At 36.2% G+C, this 24,516-nt stretch overlaps 1 protein-coding gene across 1 annotated transcript in view; it reads right to left on the reverse strand.

Annotated features, from left to right (window-relative positions):
* The window catches only part of LINGO2 (leucine rich repeat and Ig domain containing 2), a 1,164,902-nt gene that overhangs the window by 286,128 nt on the left and 854,258 nt on the right, over nt 1–24,516 (reverse strand). Inside the window, exon 8 of the mRNA XM_087444704.1 lies at nt 8,669–8,827. The gene's annotated coding sequence lies outside the window, so the exon portion shown is untranslated. The remainder of the gene's footprint in view (nt 1–8,668; nt 8,828–24,516) is intronic.

The raw sequence follows: 24,516 nt of genomic DNA on the forward strand, positions 1-24,516 counted from the left end.
TTTACTAGACATTCTAGAACTTTCTGTTCTTTTCAACCATCCCATAACGGTATTTCAGGGAAGTAAAGGCAAAGAGGAGAACGGGATTTGATTTGCAGTCATCAAAATTGACAAAGAATTATGTGACTTAGTCTTGATGTAATTGAGAAGAAAAGGCATATGTTCATTTACACAGGCCAGCTCTATGAGATACAAATGTTCTGGGAAAATAAAGATGAATAGGAGCTGGTCCCTGCCTTAGAGGACTCACATTCTAGTGAGAGAAGCACATATGGTAGAAGTATGTTCAAGGGGTCAAGAAGGACGAATAAGAGTTAGCCAGATATACATGGCAGAGGATGATCAACAGTGTGCAACAGCAATGGGGACAAATAAGATGCATGCTTAGAAAGTGTGAGCCTCAAGAGATAAGAAGAGGTTTGATCATGGAGAACCTCCTATGATACATTAAGACATAAGGGCTTTATCCTCAAGGTATGGGAATGACATGTTGAGATTTGCTTTTAGCTGCAGCAAAAAGGGTGGGGGATAAAACTGAAGACAAGGAAACATTAAAAGACTACTACAGCAAAGCATTTTCAAAGAGAAAGAGAATTCTTACTCTTTTTGAAGCTCAGCTCTTGCTCTACCTCCTTTATGAAGCTTCCCTGAGGCCTCCAGCCCAGCAAGACTTTTTATTCCTCTGAATCTCTGGGGTTCTTGTCATCTACTCAAGTTCCCACCTGACACTTATGGTATCGCCTTTCTTCTTTTCTGATAATGTTATAAATGTGCTCTGCTTGTCGTTGGCATCATAAGCTCCCTGAGGGTAAAGTTAATATTTAAGAGTAGAGATTGTCTTTAATCTAAGTGAAAGTGAAAGCAGACCGAAATGGAGACTGCAGAAGAGACTCTCAGCTAAAATCTCCTGACGATTGTGCTAATGATGTAACCTAACACTCACTGGCTTTGGCTTAATAATTAGGTTGCATCTTGAATGTGTAAAGCATAGCCAGTGTATAGAATTGAACCACCAAGAGTGTGAAAGTGAGGTTACCCTCTGAAAAGTAATTCCCCAGTAAAAGGAATTCTATCTCTAGGAGCTGCACTAAAATTACAATGTCCCTCTGGTTAAAAGCCAAAGAGGGAGGGAGAATGGTGTCCAGACTTTGCTTGGATGAAAAAGAAAACTATAATCTCATTGATGGTAGTAACATATCTAGAGAAGGGACATGTTACTGGAGATACTGGTCTGTTTTGATCGAAACAGAGAAGTCTAAAGAAAAAAATGTTAGCATGTTCATATGTTAGGGAGGAGAGAGAAGAGAGGGGAGAGTACGTGTGTATGGGGGTGGGGAAGAGGTAGGAGGAAGAGGAAGAAAAAAACAAGGAGGGATAAAAAAGAAGAAGGAGGAAGAGGAGGAGAGGGAAGGGGGAGAGGGAAAAATAGAGGGAGAGAGAGAGAAGGAGAAAAGAGAATGAGAATGTATCTGGTCAAGGCCTATGTTCTTAACACCAGAGTTGTCATCTGTGGGAAAAGATGGCTCAAAACCATTCAGTTTCTCTGATTACCAACAATCCTCTAATTATTCAGGAAATGAGGGGCCCATGTGTCAGGCAAACCTAAGCTCTTTCTTTCTGAGCCAGTCCTTATCATAAATTAACACACCAGCAAAATGTATTTGGCTACAAAACCATTTGTACGCAAAACATACACCTCCAGACCAGTGTTCCATAGAACTCATGTTGGAAAACAATCCATTAAATTACTCTGGTGCTCTCCGTTAGGGGAAAGAAAATCCTATGTAGATGAAAAGTAAAATATTATTCAAATGATTTTTAGTTTGGCCATTTACATAGATATTCAATAAATTACGAGTATATAAATTTACATACAACATTTATACCAAGAATTATATATGAAGTTTGTACGTAAGTTTTGCTCTCTTTGTTGAAAAGGAGAAACCAGTTTGTTATTGACATTCTCATCAGCAAACATCTGTTCAGAATCAGGGCCGATCATAACACTAATAGTAACGGGCTCCCCATAAAAAGAAACACTATGGGTTCTACCTTTTCATCTACTTTCAAATTCATGGAAAAGCAACATACACATACATGCAACAAGAAGGAAATTACACAATATTATAAAAATTTATTACATAATAAGCAAATGTGCACACATGTATAATGGCATAAGGATTGGATTGTTAGTTCTAAGAACTGAAAAATAGGGTAATAATATAATGGAAAACTTAACAGCTTTTATAAAGAGGAGATCTTGGGAGAGAAACTCACACTGATACATATCGCTGTGTCAGCCTGGAAAAATTACTAACTTTTCTGTCTCTCGGTTTCTTCATCTTGAATAAAAACTGTTTGTCTCCAGCAGTATCTTAATTTCTTGCTAAATCTTACCGTCAGAATGAATAAATCCTTTCTAATGAAGTGTTCCCTTTGCTCACTCAGGGATTTCCTACCCTTCAGTCTAAAACCTCTTGTACACATTTTTATCAAACCGTTAACCCCTGGCATGACTCTGCTTGACTTTCCTCCAACTCCACAGTCCATCCATTCAGTGCTACTTCCCCAACCACAATGCATCTCTGAATTCCTTTCCTTTCCGTCCTGGGCTTCCTCTGCCCCTCTGAGGGCAACGGCGAGCTGTCCAGGGAAGATGAGCTGCTCTCCAGTCCTGGCTTGTTGCGGATACCCTCAGTCCAACCCTATAAGGCCCTTCGCCAAAGCCTGGAATCCTTTTATTCACCTCTGGTTGATTCCTTTCCTCCCACTGCAGTTTTCTTGTCTCCACTGTCTTCCCTCATTTTTCAGCTAATGATCTAGATTCCATCTTTTACTGAAAAGACTGGGGCCATCCAAACTAATAGTCTACAAAGCACTGGACAGAATTTCATGGAATTGTCTTTGACTTAATCCCATTCTTCTCCTAGTATGGTTTTAAATGGCATGTTGTAAGATTAATCATGCCACTTAATTTTTAAAGTATTATTTTACCATGCTAAATGTAGTTTTAATTCTAAATTTTCATTTCAAAATTAATAACAGTCTTTCTTGTAAGATACATGTAACAAAAAAAAGGTTAGAGGCATAATTATATATATTGCTGATTAATGTCAGGGACCTCTAAAGACATTCTCTATTAGTGTATATTAAAGTAGTATTTCCAAATTAGAGAATTATGTCAACAGAGGATGATTTTTGCTGTTCTGAGATATATGTTAATGTTTCATTTAGTAGTTTTCTATGTGTTTTATTTTTTCTAAAAACTATAATTTGGTATGAAACGGTATTCTGGTGATCTTTGGTTATAAAGAAAATTCTATTTACCTTAATATCAAGGCACCCAGCAATCTGATTATAATATGACCCGTAATAGATTGTTAAACAGAGCATTATCTCAAAGTCTAACCATAACTCATAGACCTGTCATTCTCCTAAGAAGGAACTTGTTGCTGTAAATAGGTTAGACCAAGATGTCCTCGAAGAGCCTGAAAAAGAGAAATGCTTATATAACTAAATAATAATAACAACTACCATAACAACTAACACTTATTGAGTGCTTATGAGGTGTCAGGTATCCTGCTAAGCACTTCACATCTCATTTACTTCTGGGGACCAAGGGTAAAATATTCTGACATTTGGCTGAAACGAATGGGCTCCTAGGTAGAACTGCTACATATATAGACTATAAATAATAATAATAATATAATTAGAGCAATATCTTTTATATAATGTGTCAGATATTCTGCTGAGTGTTTTATATCTATGATCTCATTTAATCCTCACAATTGCACCATGGGACTACTACTAATATCTTCATGTTACTAATTGGGAAGCAAAGCTCTGAGATGATAAAAAACTGGACCAAGATCACATAGCTTGTAACTGTGAGTTGGGATTCAAACCCAGGCCTTACTTAAAGCCAATATCTATAAATGTGATAGTAGATTTATAACCACCATTTGCTATAAACTGCCTCCTCAAAATAGTAACTTGCTAGGATTGCGGCATTCCAGAGACTTCCACCCAGAGAGGTCCACACTCAAGAGCATGGAATGAGCCAGAGTCTCACTTCTTTTTCCTAAGCATTTGAGATTTATAAAAAATAAAAATTCAATACTTGTGACTGCTTGTGAAAGAGAACCACACTTTATTTATAAAGGCAATGAGATATTTAATAAATGTTTTCCTTTCTTTGTTTTTTTTGTTCCTTCATTTTAGATTAAATCCTCCATACTTCTCTTCCTTGGGTACTATTATATATCACTATGTGATTTAAAAATATCTGTTACTAAATAAGATAAGTATTGAAATGAAAGGATAAGACATCCTTGATCTAACGATGGACAGGATGATCCAAATACCAATTGACCCCATTAACAAGAAAGAGATGTTTCCTACTGTTGAAAATATAGAAGTTGCAATTTTGATCTTAAGCACAGGCTTTGATATTCTTTCATTCATTCACTCATCAGATATGTTTATTGACTATGTATATAGCTCCAGAATTAAGATCTTAGAGAAGAAAGACAAAGACCTCGGTCTCAAGAATATTACATCTTAGTGAATCATAAGTACATTTCCTTAAGTATTCATATTTAGAAAGAAATTCTTGGATTTTTCCCAGACTATAAGGGAACTTCGCTGAAAACAGATGATTCAATCATATAAAATGTACCGAGTCTGTTGTACTGCTGGGGAGCCTTATGACAATGGTAATTTTCAATAAAATAATTGGAGAGAAAGTGATGCTGTAAGTTAGGAATTTCCTGTAGCCGAGGTGTTGATGCACCCTAGCTCATTAGAGGATTGTGTCAGAGAAGGTCAAGCTGAAGTTCAGTTCCATTCATTTTGTGTCTTCTTCAGGCTCCCTTCCCCAGTTATTTTCCATAGCTTTAAAGTGTTCCCTATTATTTTGACCAAATGCGCATGGTGACGGAAAGGACGTGATACTTTCAGCAGAATTACTTAATTAGGTTTAAGTAAGCAATCTGTGCCAAGTAGGGTAGGTTTGCTTTCTAGCCATAAAAATGTGCCTGCAATGCACGTTGCGTTTCTGAGGAGCGAAACACAGTGATTGATGTGATGATAAAATGATGAAGGGAAGGATAGAGCCTGAGAGATAAAAGTCTCAAAAGCGAAATAAAGTAGGGGAGCAGCTGCCCCCATCTTAAGTGAAGCATAAATTTCAGGAACAGGATCTGAGGTTTAATTTCAAGCACATATTGGGAGAGAGTTTTTGTGTGTGTGTGTGTGTGTGTGTGTGTGCCTGTGTACCCGTGTAGGTGACGAAAAACAAGTTAAATTCTTTTCATCCTTTGTATGAAAAATTTTCAAATCATTTCTAAAAAAGGAAAAAGCTGCAAATATAGAAGTATATTGATTATCGCTGAGAGATGTTCATTTAATTAGCATTTAACAGAGACTAATAGAATCAATGATGAGCAGGAGCTGTTCTGGGCACTCGTGATACAACAGACTAGAAGCCATACAACATTTCTGCACTCATGGAACTGAAGTTTTTAGTTTATCTTTTCTCTCTGCCCATACCTTCCCCGCCCCCACCCCCATCTTACGCCAGAATCATTTTCTTAAAGTATTGATTAGATTACATCACAGTCATACTTCTAACCACCATAGCTGTGCATGAAAAACCCTCCAGTCCAGCCCCTACCTCTATGTCCAAACTCTTCGTACATTCCTCCCTACGCGCCAGTGTCAAGTCTTCCATTCTCCAACATAACATTTATTTTTATACCATGATGACTTTGCCAGACTGTGCCCTGAGTCTAGAATGTCTTCTCACCTATTTCCCATCAATGAAAATTCTCCCCTCTTTTTAGCCGTGCAGCTGAAACGCCTCGTAAGCCTCAAAGACCTTCTGATACCCCTATCAGTTTTAACAGTCCTTCATCTTAGTGGCTGGAGAATTTTGCTTCAAACGTATCACTCAAGATTTTTGGTTCATTTTGCCTGGAGTGAGCAATTCACACGTCTGGTTCTACTTTGTGAGTGTGAACTACTTGAGGACAGGGCAGGGACGGTTGCTAATTTGTTTCTGGCCACATACTGCTTTACATGCAGTTGACATGCAAAAAATATTTAGAGAGTAAATAAATATGTAGAAAAAAATATTTAAGATCATAGGAGACTTTTCATGATGGAATCAGCTACCTCACTAAGTTCTCAAGATTTTATTTTCAGGAGATCTCAGGATAAGAGTAGTTGCACAGATGAGAATGTCAATTGCTCTCAGCAGAGAGTAAGGGACACATTGCACACATAGGTGCTACTTAAATGTTTTTCACAACTCACCTTGGAGACTGCATATCCCATTATACGGGGCAAGCTATTATCAGAAGTGCTTTGAAAAATCTCTTCTTTTATCTGCTGTCTTTATAGCTTCATATTGCTTCTACGGATAAGCATACAGTAATGCAACCCTGAGCTAGGCAAACCTTTATTTTAAAAATGCTTCAAGAAAGAAAAATTGCTTTTAAGCTGAGGAACAGTGCAAATTTTTACGACACTGTTATAAACTTCTGAGAAATGGAATTGGGAAGCCTTGACACTCTTTTAACTTTATGGAGAAGCTAACATGCACCACCATAAAAAAATGCAACTACCATTCTTACAACAAAGAACAAAAATGAATTTAGAACTAATATAAACCATAAAACTGTAATGTATAAATTTTCTGTTCATTTTAAAAGAGTTGACCTTTAACTGGGAAAATGGATGAATTCACTGTCAAATCTTTTATGTCTAGAGGGCCCTTCTAAATTGCATGTTTTTATACAGAACGGTGGAATGTATTTTCTCTGTAGATCCTAATCAACAGGATTCACTCCCAAAGACTGTGGGAAAAGAAGAGAAGTTATATTTCTTTATAATACTTGGATCAAAATTACCTGTTGTACACTTTTCCTATATTGATGACTCACACAGTTCAGAAAGATAAAGTATTCTAAAGAATAAAAATATTTTTCTCACAAGTAGAGGAGACCTCTTCCTTTGTGACAAGATAAATCATTGCTAATAATTGCATTATCACAAGATTATTTACCTTCACAATAGATTTAATTTTATCCCTCTTCTTTTTGTCTGTCTTCTTCTTTCTAAGTCTGATGTTTTAACAGGCAACCCAATTTTGTTGAAAATATTGAAATAAACGTAATCAGGATGAAGTTTGTTTTGGACTCAGAGATTAAGACTTAAAAGCTTAAGAATATGAAAGTTTACCATGAAGCGTTCTTGCTATAATTATTTGCTAGATACTAATGCTGTGAAGCATGGAACTAGGTTGAGCTTTATTCCACAAAGGCATCCTGTATTTCCATGTTCCTTTTATTTACAGACTAGCAGAACTCTTCTACATGTGAGTAACACAACTTGCCACTTAACAGGACAAACAATTTTCCACTAACTCAGTTCATCAATTAAGGATTTCTGCCATGACTTGGTTTGTCTATACTATTTCAAACAAATTTGAAATTTGCAACAATTTGAGTTTTGTACACTCATGATATTGTCTTATAGACAAATAAGTCATTAGGAGATTGGGAAGGAATATTTATTAAACTTTAGAGAATCGATTATTTTCAAGTATTTTAGCAGCTCTCATTTACATCCATTACTATCTTAAGACATGATTTATTGAATGATTTCCCTTTACTTTATTTTCAGAAAATAAAAAACCTGGATTTGTAAGAAACTTAAAGAGTGACAAGTGACTTAGAATAGTCTCCCTTCATTGTTTTCTTAATTAATAAATTTTACTTTTATTTTCTGTTTTTATAATTGAACTTAAAGAAAATCTTGCTTTGGATGTATAAAATTCAGAGAAGTTGTGAAAGCTTTGATGGTTTTCAAGTCAGAGAATAAGAATGAGAATATGAAAATTGTGATTTCCCCAGGTAATTGTTGATAACAAATTTAAATTACGTTAGAGAGGAGGAAGAGAGTTAAAGAGAAAGATAAGAAGATCCGACCAAACTGTGGGTAATAGTTGAGAAGAGTTTCCAGAATGCAACAGACAAAAGTAGAAAAAAGGAGTATTTGAATAAGAGTATAATACTTTAAATTCTAGGAGACACAATAATAATAGAGTATGTCGTATCACCATTTTAAACAATACTTAGATGAACACAGTTTAGACTGATAAATACTTTCAAAGAAATAAAAGGCAGAATAATGGTATAATTTTCTCAATTGGAGTAACCTTGAAACATACAGTATTTATAAGATCATATGCTATGAACTGATACAGTTCTATATTGTGCAAAATATAAATGCTTAAAGGCAACAGTTTGCCTACTGCACCTTCAAAAGTACAACTGTTTATTTCATTATAGTTCAGAGTAGTTACTTAAGGAGGAAATCTCCTTAGCTTGCAATTTTGGGCTATTGCATTAAACTAGCATCCACAGTATTCTTGTGTTTGCTTTGCGTGTATCTTAAAATAACTCCTCTCTCCTCTTGAGAAAAAATGGACTCAATTATTACTATATACAGTCTTCTGAATCCAAGGGAGCACCATTCTTCAAGAAGCTGTTCAGTGGACTTAGAAAACAAACAGAAAAGCTATACATTATTCAATACATCTTGGCAGCACGCTAAAGCCCTTAGAGCAAATGATAAATGATCAGATGTCTCCTTCAAATCTTACCTGGTTTACTCTTTTTAAAAATCCAACCCTTGCTGTCTACCATGCAAAGCTCTTGGCCACTGGGTGAAATCCAAACTGGATAGTTGATCATGATAATTCCAACACGTCATGGGCAGCAGCATCTCTCAGAGTCCCACAAGCCAATTGCTTGAAATGAACCTGCAACGAACAAGGTATTTCTTCATTTTAATTGAAAAATAGTGAACCATGTCCTAGGTCCAGGAGGCATCACTATGTAATCAATAAAGAAATCATAAAAGAGTGTGTGAGGGGCTATAAATGCTCTCAAGATGCTGATAAATGTCAAAGCCAGAAGACTGAAGTTTATGTGCTACAGAAGGTGTTTTTGCAGAGGGCATGCTCCTCTTCACGTTATTATTGATCTATTTAAGCTGTCGGTATAAATAAACATTATTGATATTAAAACTCACACATTTTATAATGTGTACCCCTTCTTCTTCATGCTGGTGACCATTTGGAGTACTCAGAGTATTTTCCTAACTCTACCCATAATACTTTCAGGGTAACTGGGCAAAACTCAACAGCAGCTAGAGGAAAATCCACATGATGGTTTAGATCAAGGTCAATTTCCTTTGTGAGTTTTGACGCTTCACTGTCAACATGCCCAGTATAGAAATTGCATCATCTCCATAGGACAGTGTGTGAGAAACACCTTTGAGGGGCATTTTGAGGTGCTGCAAACTCAGCAGCATTTGCCATTAGCCATTATCCCTATCAAGATACAGACTATAGTACAATGACCAATACGAACACGTTGTAGCCAGTCCGTAACAAAAGAATGACCAGAGTCCAAGAAAGTAATTAGATAACTAATCTGGGGGCAATGTACCACATATTTAATGGTTCAACTCTGTGTTCATATGAGTAAATATGGTGTTTAAACTTCATAAGCGCGTTTAACGTCCATTCAAGGAGAAAAAACCCATGCATAATCAACAACTTTTAATTGCACTGATAGTTGCCACACAAATAACCCTGTTCAATAGAAATTTAGAAAAATACTAATGGATAGATTTGCTTCTTGGTCTTCCCAGGGTAGCTCTTAATAACTATTAGATTTTTTTTAGCTGCAACAACCATATTTAGTTGTGCATATATAAAACCAAATTTATTATTATTATTTTCTCAGTTGTCCAACAGAAATGGCTGAGAGGTTATTCTAAATCTGTAGGGAGACTCATGTAAGTGATTATGTGCTGCAGATTCATGGACACAGGTGCAAAAACTGATTTTAACAAGCCACAAAATGATGTATCCTCATGCACCTGTGATTAGAGCTTCAAGTATTCCCAGAAGTCAGTGTGGAGACTTTGTTAAAAGACACAATAGTGAGATAGCCTATTGTGTTATTTCAGCAAGAATAGTAAGATAGCAAGGGGGTGAAGTCGAGCACATATCTCAGACTAAAATGCAACACTTCAAAGTCCTTAAAAAAAGAGACGTGTGTACCTGGACCCAAAATGACCATTATGTGATTCAAAACTGGAATGTTATGTTGGCGCTATTACTGACATATATAAATACACACACACACACACACACACACACACACACAAATGGCTAAAATTTTCTTATCTATTGATCCAAGCTCTGGTATTCATTAAGCTTAAAACCTTAGTCAATATCTGGATGCAAAATGTTTCTACCATGTCAAAAATTATTTTACTTCTCTTCTTCTTTGAGGATACTCTGAAAATTATCAAATCAATTCTCTTACAAAAAAAATCTATTTTCATGAGTGGTAATCCTTTTCCATCCCTTGGCGGCCATGCAAGACTTTGGAAGTGGTCATATACTGGTGGACCAAATGACAGAGAAGTGTTTGTAAACATAATCTCCCAGCTTCAAAACTGACTTTGAAGTGAGGAATTTTGGGAAGCTACTTGCTTTGGAAGCACCCGTCTATGCCCTAGTGTCACTTCTCATACTTTACTTCCGCAACTTACATAAAAGAGTGAAAATAAGGAAATCGGCATAAACTCTTGCTTTCTAAAATGACTTTATTTCCTTATACAGAAACAATGCTATTGATCCCTTCTTTGAAGTGATAGGTTTTGTGTATTTTATTTTTTCAGTAGTGATGTTTTCCACTGACCATTGATCACTGATTTATCTATTAATCCATTTATTCATTCCACAAATTTTAATTGAGCACTTCAGTTGTGCCAGGTATGGGATTATGCGCTCAGATACAAACTGAAAACACACATTCTCCCCATAGAAAAAGATTACCATCTATTCTATTCTGATTTGTTGACATATATTTGTAACCAAGAAAGATAGCAATAGTAGACTGAATCAAAATAATTGGCCTTATTTTACACCCCACGCACTAGGTGACCAGACCGTGGCCTTTTATGAAGTTTGTCAGTGAGTATAGCACTATAGGCCAAGGGCAAAGCTACAATATAAAATGAGCAACTCAAGGGGCCGGCCCCGTGGTGTAGTGTTTAAGTTCAGCGTGCTCCACTTCTGCAGCCTGGGGTTCAGGGGTTCGCATTCAAGATGGGAACCTACACCACTCAGCCATGCTGTAGTGGAGACCCATATACAAAATAGAGGAAGATTGGCACAGATGTTAGCTCAGGATGAATCTTCCTCAACCAAAAACAAACAAACAAACAAACAAAAATGACCAATTCACACAGTTGACACATGTAAAGATTTTACTGGATGTGACGGTTTTGTGTTGCTCTTAAGTCTTTCTCCATAAGCCCTTTAGCTGACTGAATCAAAATGGTTCAGAAAAATCCAACCAATTAGGTTCTGATAGTACATAAATATTTCTAGCATCCAACATAGAACCAGTGCCTCCTGAATGTGTGTATTAGGCACTACAACACAATCGTGTGTGATTTACATCACACATTAACAGATTTTTTTGTAGGTGAGGGGCGAACATTATCATCTTATACAAGTTGCTTCACACAATTTTTGTATTATCATTCCACTTGTTTTCTTAAAGAGGATATATAAAATTAAATGCACGTATCCTTCTCAAAGGGAACTCCATGAGGTGCTCATAGGAAGTACTAATTCCATGACATTGGTTTGAAACTTTATTCTAATACCAATTTTCAGAATGAAAAAAAACCACTTAAAATTTTCACTTCTCTCTCTTCAAATATGTTGCTGAATAGGAACATTAAAACAAAAGGTACAGATAATGCTTTTAAAAATACTCTTAGAAATCAAGTGATTTTTACTAAAATCAACACGGTTTCCAAATGGTTGGATTTTCTTCTATTTTCTCATCTTCTATTTTTTGCATCTCTGCTTATTACTGAGATGACTTTGTCTGAAAACAAGACTTTTAAAATAAATGATATTCTTATTTTTGAGAAATCTTGTGCTCTTTTAAAAATGAATTCTGAATGATTGCATTTTATTGTATGTAAATTATACCTCAATAATGTTAACTATTTTTTTTCTAATGAATTTTTGTCAATATTCAGAGGTTCCGGATAGGGGCATGTTATACAGAACCTATTGATAAAATACTGCTGCACATGAATTTAAAACAAAGCAAGACCAAAATAAATTTGAAAAAAGTAGAAGTTCAAACATTCATAAATGTTTTCTTGTTTCTTGGTCTGGCCTTAAGTGCTCTGTAATTGAATTTTGGTCTTCTTTGCCTTTCTTTATGCACACCATTACTACCTTTTTAGTTTATCCTATTGCTTCGAAGAAAGCTTTCCAAAGGATCCCCTCAGCACTTAGGCACTCATTTTATAGACTATTGATTTGTACTTGTTGATATGTTGCTCTTTAAACTTTATCTCCAGGATGTGCTTTGTCTTCCCCATGGAGGCATGTTGTGTAGCCCTCTGGGTAGTCAACAGAACTAGGAGAATGCTCAGCATTCTGTGAGCTCAGTGCATTTGTTAAGTGACTGCTTGGTGCATTTTGCAAGCTTTATATCTGAGTCACTCATTTTCCAGGACAAACATCAAGAATATAAACATCAAGAAAGCAGGAATAGGGAGGTTATCAATCATCAAAGTTATGAGACTTTCTGCCTTAGAAATTTCAAATTTGTTCCCTTTTATCTGTGACATTGGAAAAGGGAGGGTGCCACCATTTTTAGTCATAAAATTATTGCTCCCAAATTTTTTTTTCTTCATTTAGTCAGAAGTTAAAGTCACAGATTATTTCTCAGCAGGCAGGGGTCATCAAAAAAATCGATGTTACTTCTATGTGCCAGTTGCTGTTTTATATGTACTTTCTCCTTTAATTTTCTCAAAAACCATGTGAAGTAAGTATTATGATAATGCCCACTTTATCGTGATGAAAACAAGGATCATAGACTTTAAGTTACTTGCCCAAGGACATAGAGTCTTTGAAAAATGGAGCTGGAATATGCAGTTAATGGATAGTGCTGTACTGTCAATTCTAAGTTCTTATAAATTGAGTTTGAGAGATTTGCTCAATATACAGATGAAAATCTGAGTCTCGGGGAAATGAAGTGACATACCAGAGGTCATTAAGATCACAGTAGGGTCTGGTTGAGTACCTAAACCCAAGATGTCTTTCTAATACACCACTCTTTTACCCAGCTTACTTAGCATGGTGTCTAAACAACTTTATAGATATCCAATTCACTTGAATTTAAAGAACCATGTTTTGGGTAGGTTTTGTTACAGAAAGAACGTACCAAAGCCAACAAACAAAATAGCAGGATTTCTGAGTATGTACTGAAGTATAAATGATCTTAATTTTCTGAAAGTAACAGGTGACATCTTTCTGTCTCTCAAGCAATTTTTTTTCCAATGGAAAAAATACAGACATAGAGAGAAGACTGTGTTGACAGATTGTGACAAAGCCTATGATTAGATTAAAATATAAACAGCACATTGGCATTTTGCTGATGCCCATTTGGTATGTCTAGCTACTTTAGTAGTAATTACAAGCTTAAAATAATCTTCCAAGAAATTCAAGTAATATTTTCATTTCAGAAACCCAGCAGGAAACCCCTTAAGTGACATAAAACAAAATCTAGGGCAATTCTGTCAATATCTGAGAAACAAGTGCCTGATACTCAAATACAAACAATTCTCCATGTTTCCATCTTTGCTCAAAGATGTTCTGAATTTGATTATGATCTAGAAACTTCGCCAATTAAAGTAGGTCATCTTCCTGTTTGCATTTTCTTAAAATGAGAGATCCAATTAGTCACATTCCCAAATCTTCCACAAATGAAACTTGCCTCCACCCTTTCTTTCCTATTTTCTCCCTTCTCCCTTCCCTTCCTTCCTCTTTCCTCCTTCTCTTCGTTCCTCCATTGTCTTCTTCTCTTCCTTTCTTCCTTCCATCCTCCCTTCTTCTCTTTCCTTTTTGTCTTTTCATTTCAATGACCATTTAGACATCTATTAAGTTCTATATAATGTACGGGGCTCTGAGGACAAGGCAAGTACAAAGACTCAGTTCTTGCCCAGGTATTGCTCTTAGTCTACCGGGGTGGACAGAGAAATAAACCAATGTGTTACAGAAGAAGGGTAGGCATCCAACTTGCACTGACTCTTTCAGAATATGTCAGCCTTGAGTATAAAGATGGTTCATAATTTGACTCTAGCTTGGCTTGGCCTGGTCAAGTTAGAACTTACAAACAAAATTTAACCATCACCAGGAAGCTCCTAAATACCTCACATACTCTCAGTTTCCTGGTCTAGAGAGGCATCTTTTAAACCCTCTGAGCTCACAAACAAATGCCTCAGGGTCAGCTGTGTCGCTTAAATGTGAGCATAGCTTGGTCAACTACAACCAGGAGTCAAAGGGCCAGCCAACGGTGAACTGAAGAAAACAGGCTTAGCTGAATGGCTTTACAAACAACATTTTAAACACTATTTTTGCCAGACAGAACACATTTGTGAATTGGTTTTGGTCTTGGCTAAAGCAGCCTCAGATCCTGCTTTACCACTATTTACCCACTACTGCTTAGATGTTGGTCCCATTCCCCCACGTTATGGCAAAATCCATGGTGTATAAAAACTTCTCTTCAAGAAATCTTTCTAGTGGGGGGAAAAAAGCCCTCTGGTCTAGTTCATCAAAATTATCAAGGAGTGTTTATTACTGTGGATTCTTGGGTGCCACCCTGGAATTAACAAATCCTCATTTTAGAGTGAGATTGGGAATTCTGCCGATGATGGTTCCCTAGATTACACATAGATACACTAATGTTTAAGAACCACTCTTCTTGAACGAAGTCTATTTTTGACAATTGTCAATACTTTCCCACAACTTTTAATTTTTAAAATTTATTTCTCTCTTAATTTCAAATAAATTAGCCTATTTTGGAAAAATGATTCTTTCATGAATTGCATAAATTGAGAAATTCCCTTGAATGATCAATACTTTTCCTTCAAATATTTAGGAACTTATTTTAATATTCAATATGTACATGATCTTCATCACTCTTTCATTTAATATAGCTTAAATTTTTTGATCACTGAAGAGACTCCCGCAGGTTAGCGAGAAACAATTGTGGACAGCTGGAGATATTGCAAGTAATACAGACTAGTCATAATAAGAAAGGAGGAATCAAGCTCTCTTCAGTGAAAGGGAGCACTGTACCGAGAATGGGAAACAAGAAATGAAGGGAGCGAGTGTGGTGGTCTCATCGTGACTTGCTTTTCATGAAGAAGAAACTCCTATCTCTGTACAGACCACCGCAATAACAGTGCCACACACAGCATGAGTTTGACAGCAATAATCTTCCTGATGCGATGCAGTTAGCATATCTGAGATTCGCAGCCCCTTTTAGAGGGTTGGTGGTGGTAGGGTGTTTCAGGAGTTAGAGACCGTTCTGGAGAGAAGGGATAGGAAAATAACCAGTACTAGGCAAGTAACCACTGTGAATTAGTGTGTCATGCTGCTTTACACACAGGTTCTCATTTAATTTTCACAACAAACCTGGGAGACAGATGTTATTTTTCCCACTGGGTGGCTGAGAAGACCTAGAGTGGGGGAGGATAAATAGCTTGCCTAAGGTCAAAGAGCTACAAGGGAGAAGTAGGATTTAAACCCCTGACTTCTTGATTGCATAGACCGTGCTTTTTCAGGTATAATAAATGCTCTGTATGTTGTTTGTCCTATCAATTTGCCTTTTTCCACCAATTCAACCGTTTTTCTGTTCTATTTCTAATGCTTCCCCTCCTCTAACCACTACATTTCACTTTATCCCAACACCAGGTACAGAGAGAGAAAATATAAGAGAGACAACGTAATGTGTTTTGTTTCTTTTTGTGAAGATTTATTTTGGGGGGGTGGGGGGTGCTGTCCCAAAACCAACAGACTCCTTTTCCTATTAGGTCTCTTTTTATGAGGAAAGTAGGATGGAGCTTGCATTATTGCATTATTATTGCATGTTGTACTGTTAACATAAGGATAATCTTAAGAGAATGGAAAGCCTTCTTCCTACTACTGCCTGGGAAGGAGGGGGGCTTGGATGTCACTAAAACTCAGCTAATATGAACTAAACTTGGAAGCTTGAGAGAATGACACAAAGATTTAAAATATATATATATATTTATTATATATGAAATGTATTATATATATCATATATAATATATAAAGTATATAAAAATTATAATATATGTATTAATACAACTAAATATATATTAATAAACAATGCAATATTTAAACAATACAATAAATATCATATGATATATTAAATAAATTATATATTATATGTATATAAATATATATATATATTTTAAGGTTAGACTCAAAACAGTGGTGTCTAAAGCACTAGGTTTTCCTGCAATGTGACCTTTATTTTTCCAGCACTTAGCCTCCTAAGCTTCCTTGTTGCTATCTATATGCCTATTTTGTGAGGCCTGAATCTCATTCTGCTAAACTCTTTTTCCACTTAAGGGAGCCAGAGTCATTTTCTAATTCTTGTAACTAAAAATCCTGACTGATAGAGAAATTTGCTTTTTAAAATTGATAGAAAATCTACTAGGACACAGATAGGAGATTGACCCAAAGTAACATGGAGCATGTCAAAGAGAACAACGAAAAGGAAAGAAAACAGGAAAAACAAAATTTGAATAGAGAAACTGTGATTGAAGTATAATGCATCTAGTAAAGTTACCAATAAAAAGGAAAGTCTTCATCTAGTAAGTTCCAAATGCCTTAATTGTCTTACTCATCAGTGTTTTTAAGTTGAAGGTTGAGAATGACTTCCAGATATGATGACAGAGCTAGAGCAAATTTAGAATAAAAATACATTTAATTACAAGTGATTTGTTTCACAGACGTACATATAAATCCTTTAGAACGGGAGCACCTAGTACACAACGGCAGATTCAATTGATATGCGTGTCGCTGACACTTGTCCAGTTCTGGAGCCCACAGTCATTGGCACAAAGGCCAAGACAGCATCCAGGCTGGTGTGTGATCCATCGTAACCCAATTGCTGCTTTCCTAGGCCTTACTTTTCCTGGCTTTTTTGAGAACAAATACTAGAATTTCTTTTTAATATATAATACTTTAATTTTCCATCTTATCCAGGACTTATTCAGCAGATACACAATGATTGCAACTTTGAAAATCTAGGTTTTTTGAAATGAAATGGGACCAGTCATATTCCCAATCACCATTCATTTACTCAAAAAAATATTCACTGCTTTATTACTGCATTCCAGGCACTGTGCCATGTTCTGGGAGAAAATGGGAAATAAAACACACACTGGCCTAGACCTCATAGAGCTTACATTGTCTGTTAACTTTTCCTTATTGACTTCATATATTTTGAATGTGGTTGTACCTAATAGCATGCCCTATTTCTGTGCTCCTCGAGACTAACAGGAATTTGGCATAAAAATTTTGAAAAGTAAGCTGTCAAATTGTCTCAAGATTGAATAAAATGTTTATATTTTTTGACCCACTCGCGGCAAGTGAGAAATAATCCAAAATCCAAAAAAAGCTTATTAATTCATTCATTCCTTACCACATTCAACAAATATTCGTTAACACCACTATGTGCTGGGTTCTGTTTCATTACAACAGAGACCAAGACAAATAAGGCTCCTACTTTCTTGGAGCTTAGTTTCCAGTGGAGGAAGATGGTAAACTATAAAATGATTTCAGAGAGTAATATGTGCTATGGCAAATGTAAAACATAGTAACGTTAGCAACACACAGGACTGGAGAGGCGCTCAATAGACTGGGTGATAAGGCAGGTCCTGAATGGCAGAATATTCATGGACAAGATGTTCACCTAGGTATTATTTACCACAATAAAAAATTAGAAGCAGAGTAAATGCTCAAAAATCAGGTAACTGGTATCGGCCTTACCCTGCCACCAAAAACAACTATAAAAGTGGTAAAAATAAATAAGGTAGCAGTTTTCAGGCACTGAATGGGCAGTACGGAATAGTGACGTTTGAGAGAAAGGAAATACGTCGAGATGAGCCTCTGATCATCCCACAATTGCCTGGCTTTCTGCCTGGGGACATCATCCTGCCACAGAGAAGGGACATAGTGACACACTGATCTGAGGAGGCAGATATTGGGGCTCCAGGATATTGAACACTGAAATGTACAGGGCAAGGTACCTGAGAAGCAAGAATGCACAGAGGGAGGGACCCTGAAGTCTGAATGGACATGCGCTACAACTCTTTGGGATATAAGAAAACATTCTGAATTGAATGGTAAAGAAAATATGATGCATCAAAATGTGTGTGATGTGGCTAAATCAATGCTTAAAATTATATTGATAATTTTAAAAATTTGTATTAGGAAAGAAGAAAAGTCTTAAATCAAAGATTTACGTTTCCACCCTAAGAAACTAGGTAAAAAAACAGCAAATTAAGCCCAAATAAAAGTAAGGAAATAAAGATAAAAGCCAGATTCAGTGAAATAGAAACAAACAATACAGATAATTTGAAAAATAAAAATAAAATTGATAAATACATAGTAAAATGTAATAAAAACAGAAAATGGAAATTAAAAACATCTGCAGTAAAAGAAGGGATATGACTACAGATCTTACAGACATTAAAAGGATAATAAGGGGATATTGTAAATAACTTTATAACATCATAACTTGACAATTTAGATTAAATGGACAGATTCTTTATAAAACACATTTTAAAATTCCTTTAAAAGTATACCACAACTAATCGAGTTGATTACATCTAATAAAGGATTTGAATTCATAATAATGAAAATCTTCCTACAAAGAAAACGTCAGACTCAGATAGTTTTACTAGTGAGCCTATCAAACAGTGAAGGAAGATATAATACCATTCTTCCACAAATTCTTGTAAAAACTCAAAGAGGAACAAACAATTCCCAGGGCATTTTGAATTCAAGATAAACCTACTCTGGTATCAAGACCTAACAAAGAGATAAGAAAAGAAAATTACAGACTAATATCCCTCATAAATGTAGATGCAAAAATCATTAACAAAATATCAGCAAATCAAATCCAGCCACATGTAAAAAAGGACAATACAGTATGACAAACTGGGGATTATCCCCAGAAAGTAATTTAGTTTAACATTTGAATGTAATTCACCATGTGGTCATCTCAATTAATGCAGAAAAAAAATCATTTGACAAAATTTGACACCAATTTATGATAAAAACTCTCAGCAAATTAGGAATAAAATGGGCCTTCCTCAGTCTTATGAAGGACATCTACCTAAAGTTAACATTATCCTAAAGATAAAATGTTGGACATTCCTCCCAAGGATCAGGGTAAGTCAAGCATGTTGCCTCTTCCCCTTCTCTTCAGTATTATATTGGAGGTCTTAGTTCAATGATGCAGGAAAAAGAAATCAAGGGCATACAGATCAGAAGGGAAGAGGTAACCTATCTCTATTTTCGGGTGACATGATCTTATGATGTATAAAATCTTATGAACTAACTATCAGGGAAATGCAAATCAAAACTACAATGAGATATCACCTCACGCCCGTCAGAATGGCTGTAACTAACAAGACAGCAAACAACATGTGTTGGAGAGGATGTGGAGAGAAGGGAACTCTCATACACTGCTGGTGGGAGTGCAAACTGGTGCAGCCACTATGGAAAACAGTACGGCGATTCCTCAAAAAATCAAGGATAGAACTACCATATGATCCAGCTATTCCACTGTTGGGTATTTATCCAAAGAACTTGAAAACACCAATTTGTAAAGGTACATGCACCCCTGTGTTCATTGCAGCGTTATTCACAATAGCCAAGACTTGGAAGCAACCTAAGTGCCCATCAAGGGACGAATGGATAAAGAAGATGTGGTATATATACAATGGAATACTACTCAGCCATAAGAAACGATGAAATCCAGCCATTTGTGACAACATGGATGGACATTGAGGGTATAATGCAAAGTGAAATAAGTCAGAGGGAGAAGGTCAAATACCGTATGATTTCCTTCATTAAGTAGTAGATAATAACAACAATAAACAAACACATAGGGACAGAGATTGGATTGGTGGTTACCAGAGGGGAAGGGCGGGGGAGGAGGGTGAAAGGGATAATTCGGTACATGTGTCTGGTGATGGGTTGTAATTAGTATTTTGGTGGTGAACATGATGTAATCTATGCAGAAATAGAAGTACAATGATGTACACCTGAAATTTTTACAATGTTATAAACCAATGTTACTGCAATAAACAAAAAATTAAAAAAAAAAATCTTATGAAGAATGCTAGAACTAATAAACGAACTTAGGAAAGTCACAGAATTTAAGGTCAACATACAAAAATAAATTGTGTTTTTCTGTATTGAAAGTAAACAAATGGAAAATAAAATTTTAAAAATACATTTATTATGGCACCAAAAAACGATAAAATACTTTTTAAAATTCATCAAAAGATGGGTGTAAGTAGGTAGAATTCTAATCCAGCCCCTATGGTTTATGCCCTTTGGGGTACGTGTCCCATATTATCTCTTTCCTTTGAGCGTAGGAAAGACCTGTGAATATGTTGGGTTAGCACTTTCACGATTAGGTTACTGATACTGAGTTAAGCAAAAGGAAGATTATCCTGGGTGGACCTGACGCAATCAGGTGAGCCTTTAAAGGAAGGTGAAGCTTCAGAGAAGCGCCTTCCTGCTGGCCTTGAAGGCACAGCCTCCATGAGGTCTACAGTGCAAGGAAATGAATTCTGCCAACAGCCATGTGAGTTCAGAAAAGGACTCTGGGGATCAGAAGAGATCTCAGACATGTCTGACACCTTGATTTCAGTCTTGTGAGATTCTAAGCAGAGAACCCAACTATACCATGCCTTGACTTCTGAACTACAGAACCTGTGAGATGATAAATGGATGTTGTTTTAAGCCATTAAATCTGTGGTAATTTTTAAAACATCAATATAAAACTAATGCAACTTACAATGCCTCTATACTGAAAACAACAAAATATTGCTGAGAAAAATTAAAAAGATTCTAAATAAACGGAGAGATATACCATGTCTACTAATTGCAAAACAGTATTTTTAAGACATCAAGTTTCTTTAAGTTGATTTATAAATTCAACATAATACAATTATAATCCCAGAAGGCTTTTGTAAAAAATAGAAATTGTGAAGCTGATCTACAATTTATACGGAAATGTAAAGGATCTAGAACAACCAAGCCAAAATAAATGAAGGATAGAATTAGAGAATTTACACCATTTGGCTTCAAGCTTCCTATAAAGCTACAGTAATTAAGACAGTGGAGTACTGATAAAATGACAGACAAACAGATCAGTTGAAAAGAACAGCAAATCGAAAAATGCATCCACACATATCGTCAATAATTTTAACAAAGCATGTAGAGTAAAAATATAAAAAATATAGACATGAGAGATACATGGCAAATTTGGGTCACATCAGGGGCAGAAGGCATCAAGGATTGCAAAGGAATATTCAGCATTATCTATAAAGATTTATTTCTTAAGCAATAAAAATGAAAAACAAAAGGTCTGAACCAAGTATGACAAAACGCCAGAGGTTAATAAACTAGGTAGTGGTGGATACATGGGATCTATTTCCCTACTCTTTAGATTTTTATGTTTGTCTGAAATGTTTCCTTCAAAAAATAATCCTCCCTATGACAAACCACTTTCACATTTTGAGTTCATACAAAGGAACTACATTATGACTTTTTGTGTGCGTGTGTGTGAGGAAGATTAGCCCTGAGCTAATATCCATTGCCAATCCTCCTCTTTTGCTGAGGAAGATTGGCCCTGGGCTAACATCCATGCCCATTTTCCTCCACTTTATATGGGACGCCACCACAGCATGGCTTGACAAGCGGTGCGTCTGTCTGCGCCCGGGATCTGAACTTGCGAACCCGGGGCCGCCGAAGCCGAGAGCACAAACTTAACAACTACGCCACCGGGCGGGGCCTGTTATGAATTTCTAAATACTTTTTTCTATCTGTCTGCTTGCTATTGGATCCTACATAATAGGAGGAAAGCAATTCCTATATAACTGATAATCCAAACAAGATTTTTTCCCTGTGAATTTCTGAGTCTTATCTGCATTTGTCATTCTGCACAAAAGATCTGTATCCAAGTTACCGACAGCTGAGGACTCCTGCCATACAGCAGTGTCTAACGTTTTATCTTTCTGATCTTATCCAAATGGACATGGCATTTCTTTGCTTCAGGTACGAACTTTACTTGGTGTACATTCAGATCTCCGAGCTGTGTGAAGCAGGTATATTTGTGGTTGGATCTGATGCACTTCAAGGACTCTTCAAACTCAGACACAATTGTGACTCGCAAATCTGTAACTCCAGACTGTCTAATCCCTTCCGGGCTTCAGACCTTTTCTTCCAGCCACCTATGCTTCATGCTCCCCGCTATCAAGCAGGCACTTCAACCTCAGGCAATTCCTAATTAAACTAAACTCCCTTCACAAAACATCTCCTCCTTTTTACTTTCTCTGAGATCAATGAATGGCGTACTATCCAACAGATGCAGAAACCAACTAAACAGGTAAGAATAAAAACAAAACAACAGCAACAAAACACACAAAACAATGGAAATGATCTTTTATTCCTCCTTCTGCCCCACACCCATAACCAATCCGCACCAGGTCATGTTTACTCTACTCTACTCTCTTAAATATCTTATGAATTCATCTCCTTGTCCTTTAGACTATTAAAACAACTTCCAAAGGGGCTTTCCAGCCTCTACTCCAGGCCCCTCTAACCAACGCTTTCTGAAATATAAATCTGACCGCCATCACCAATAGGATAAAATTAAAATTCCTTGACTATGACATAGTGTCCTTTATTTTGTGAAATCTGTCTTCTTTTGTGGGCTCTTCATTTACCATCCCCCCGTAATTTCCAAAACACAACATGATGGTTTTTGCTCATCGGCCTTTGATATGCTGTTTTTTCTGACTGTGATAACTTTCCTTGCTTTGTTTATATGGCAAACTGGTCTTAGCTCCATGGTTACATCTTTGGTTAAAGGTAAGGATTCCTGAAGTACTCTGTCACACTGAATTACCAGGTTGAATTTGAATGATTTGTAAAAGTGTCTATCTCTCCCCACTAGACCGTAAGGATGACATCCTTGATGTCAAGGATTCTGTGTAATGTTCATCTTACAAAAGGTCACTGAGATTGGTAGTACAAGAGAAGTAATAAATAATTGCTGAGTGGAAGGAATAAAGAGTTAGTGCTATCATGTGGAGGAGGAGAGGGAGAGAAATATGGGTGAGAAAAAGCAGAAGTATTCCCATATCTAAAAAAAAAAAAAAAACAGATAGGAAATAACTATTACAGGAAATAACTAATATAAATAGAAGAAAAGTTGTCCCAAACCTGATCAGGGGCAGAACTTTTTTGGGCAGTATAATTCACATCCAAAATTTTAACAAATCAAATCCAATGATATGTAAAAAGATAATACATATGCTAATGAGGATATGAAGCAACAGAAACTCTCATTAATTGGTGATGGGAATGCAGAATGGTATAGTCACTTTGGAAGGTAGTTTGGGAGTTTCTCACAAAACTAAACACCTTCTTCATATAAAAGTTGTGCTCTTTGTTATTTACTCAAATGCAGTGAAAACGTCCCCACAAAAACCTGCATGTGGATATATATGTATAGCAGCTTTATTCATACTTTCCAAAATATGGAAACAATAGAGATGCTTTTCATTGGGTGAATAGATAAATAAACTATAGCACAGCCAGATAATGGCATCTGATTCAGCACTAAAGAGAAATATGATTCACCCCTAAAAAGAAATGACTTATTAGGCCATAAAAAGACATGGAAGAAATTTAAATGCATATTACTAAGTGAGAGAAGCCAATCCGAAAAGGCTATATACTGAGTGATTCCAACTCTATGCCATTCTGGAAAAGGTGAAATTATAAAGACAGTAAAAAGATCAGTGGTTGCCAGGTATTGAGGAAAGGGAGGAATGAATAGGCAGAGGACAAAGGATTTTTAGGGCAGTGAAACTATGTTGTATGATACTATAATGATGGATACATGTCGTCACATATTTGTCTAAACCCATAGAATGTACAACACCAAGAGTGAAACCTAATGTAAACTATGGACTTTGGGTGATTATAATATGTCAACGAAGGTTCATAAATTGTAACAAATGAATCACATGAGTGGGGAATATTGATAATGGGGGAGGCTATATATGTGTGGAGGTAGGGGGTATATGGAGAATCTCTGTACCTTCTGCTCAATTTTGCTGCGAACGTAAAACTACTCTGAAAAACGAAGTATTACAAAAAATATAATGCATCATGACCAAGTGGAGTTTATTCCTGAAATTCTATATGATAACATTGAAATACCCGAAAAAGAAATAAAGAAAATAATCCCATTAACAATAGCATCAAAA

Source organism: Ceratotherium simum, chromosome 20, assembly GCF_057802395.1.
Source record: "Ceratotherium simum simum isolate JZ-2026a chromosome 20, ASM5780239v1, whole genome shotgun sequence".
Lineage (NCBI taxonomy): Eukaryota > Metazoa > Chordata > Mammalia > Perissodactyla > Rhinocerotidae > Ceratotherium > Ceratotherium simum.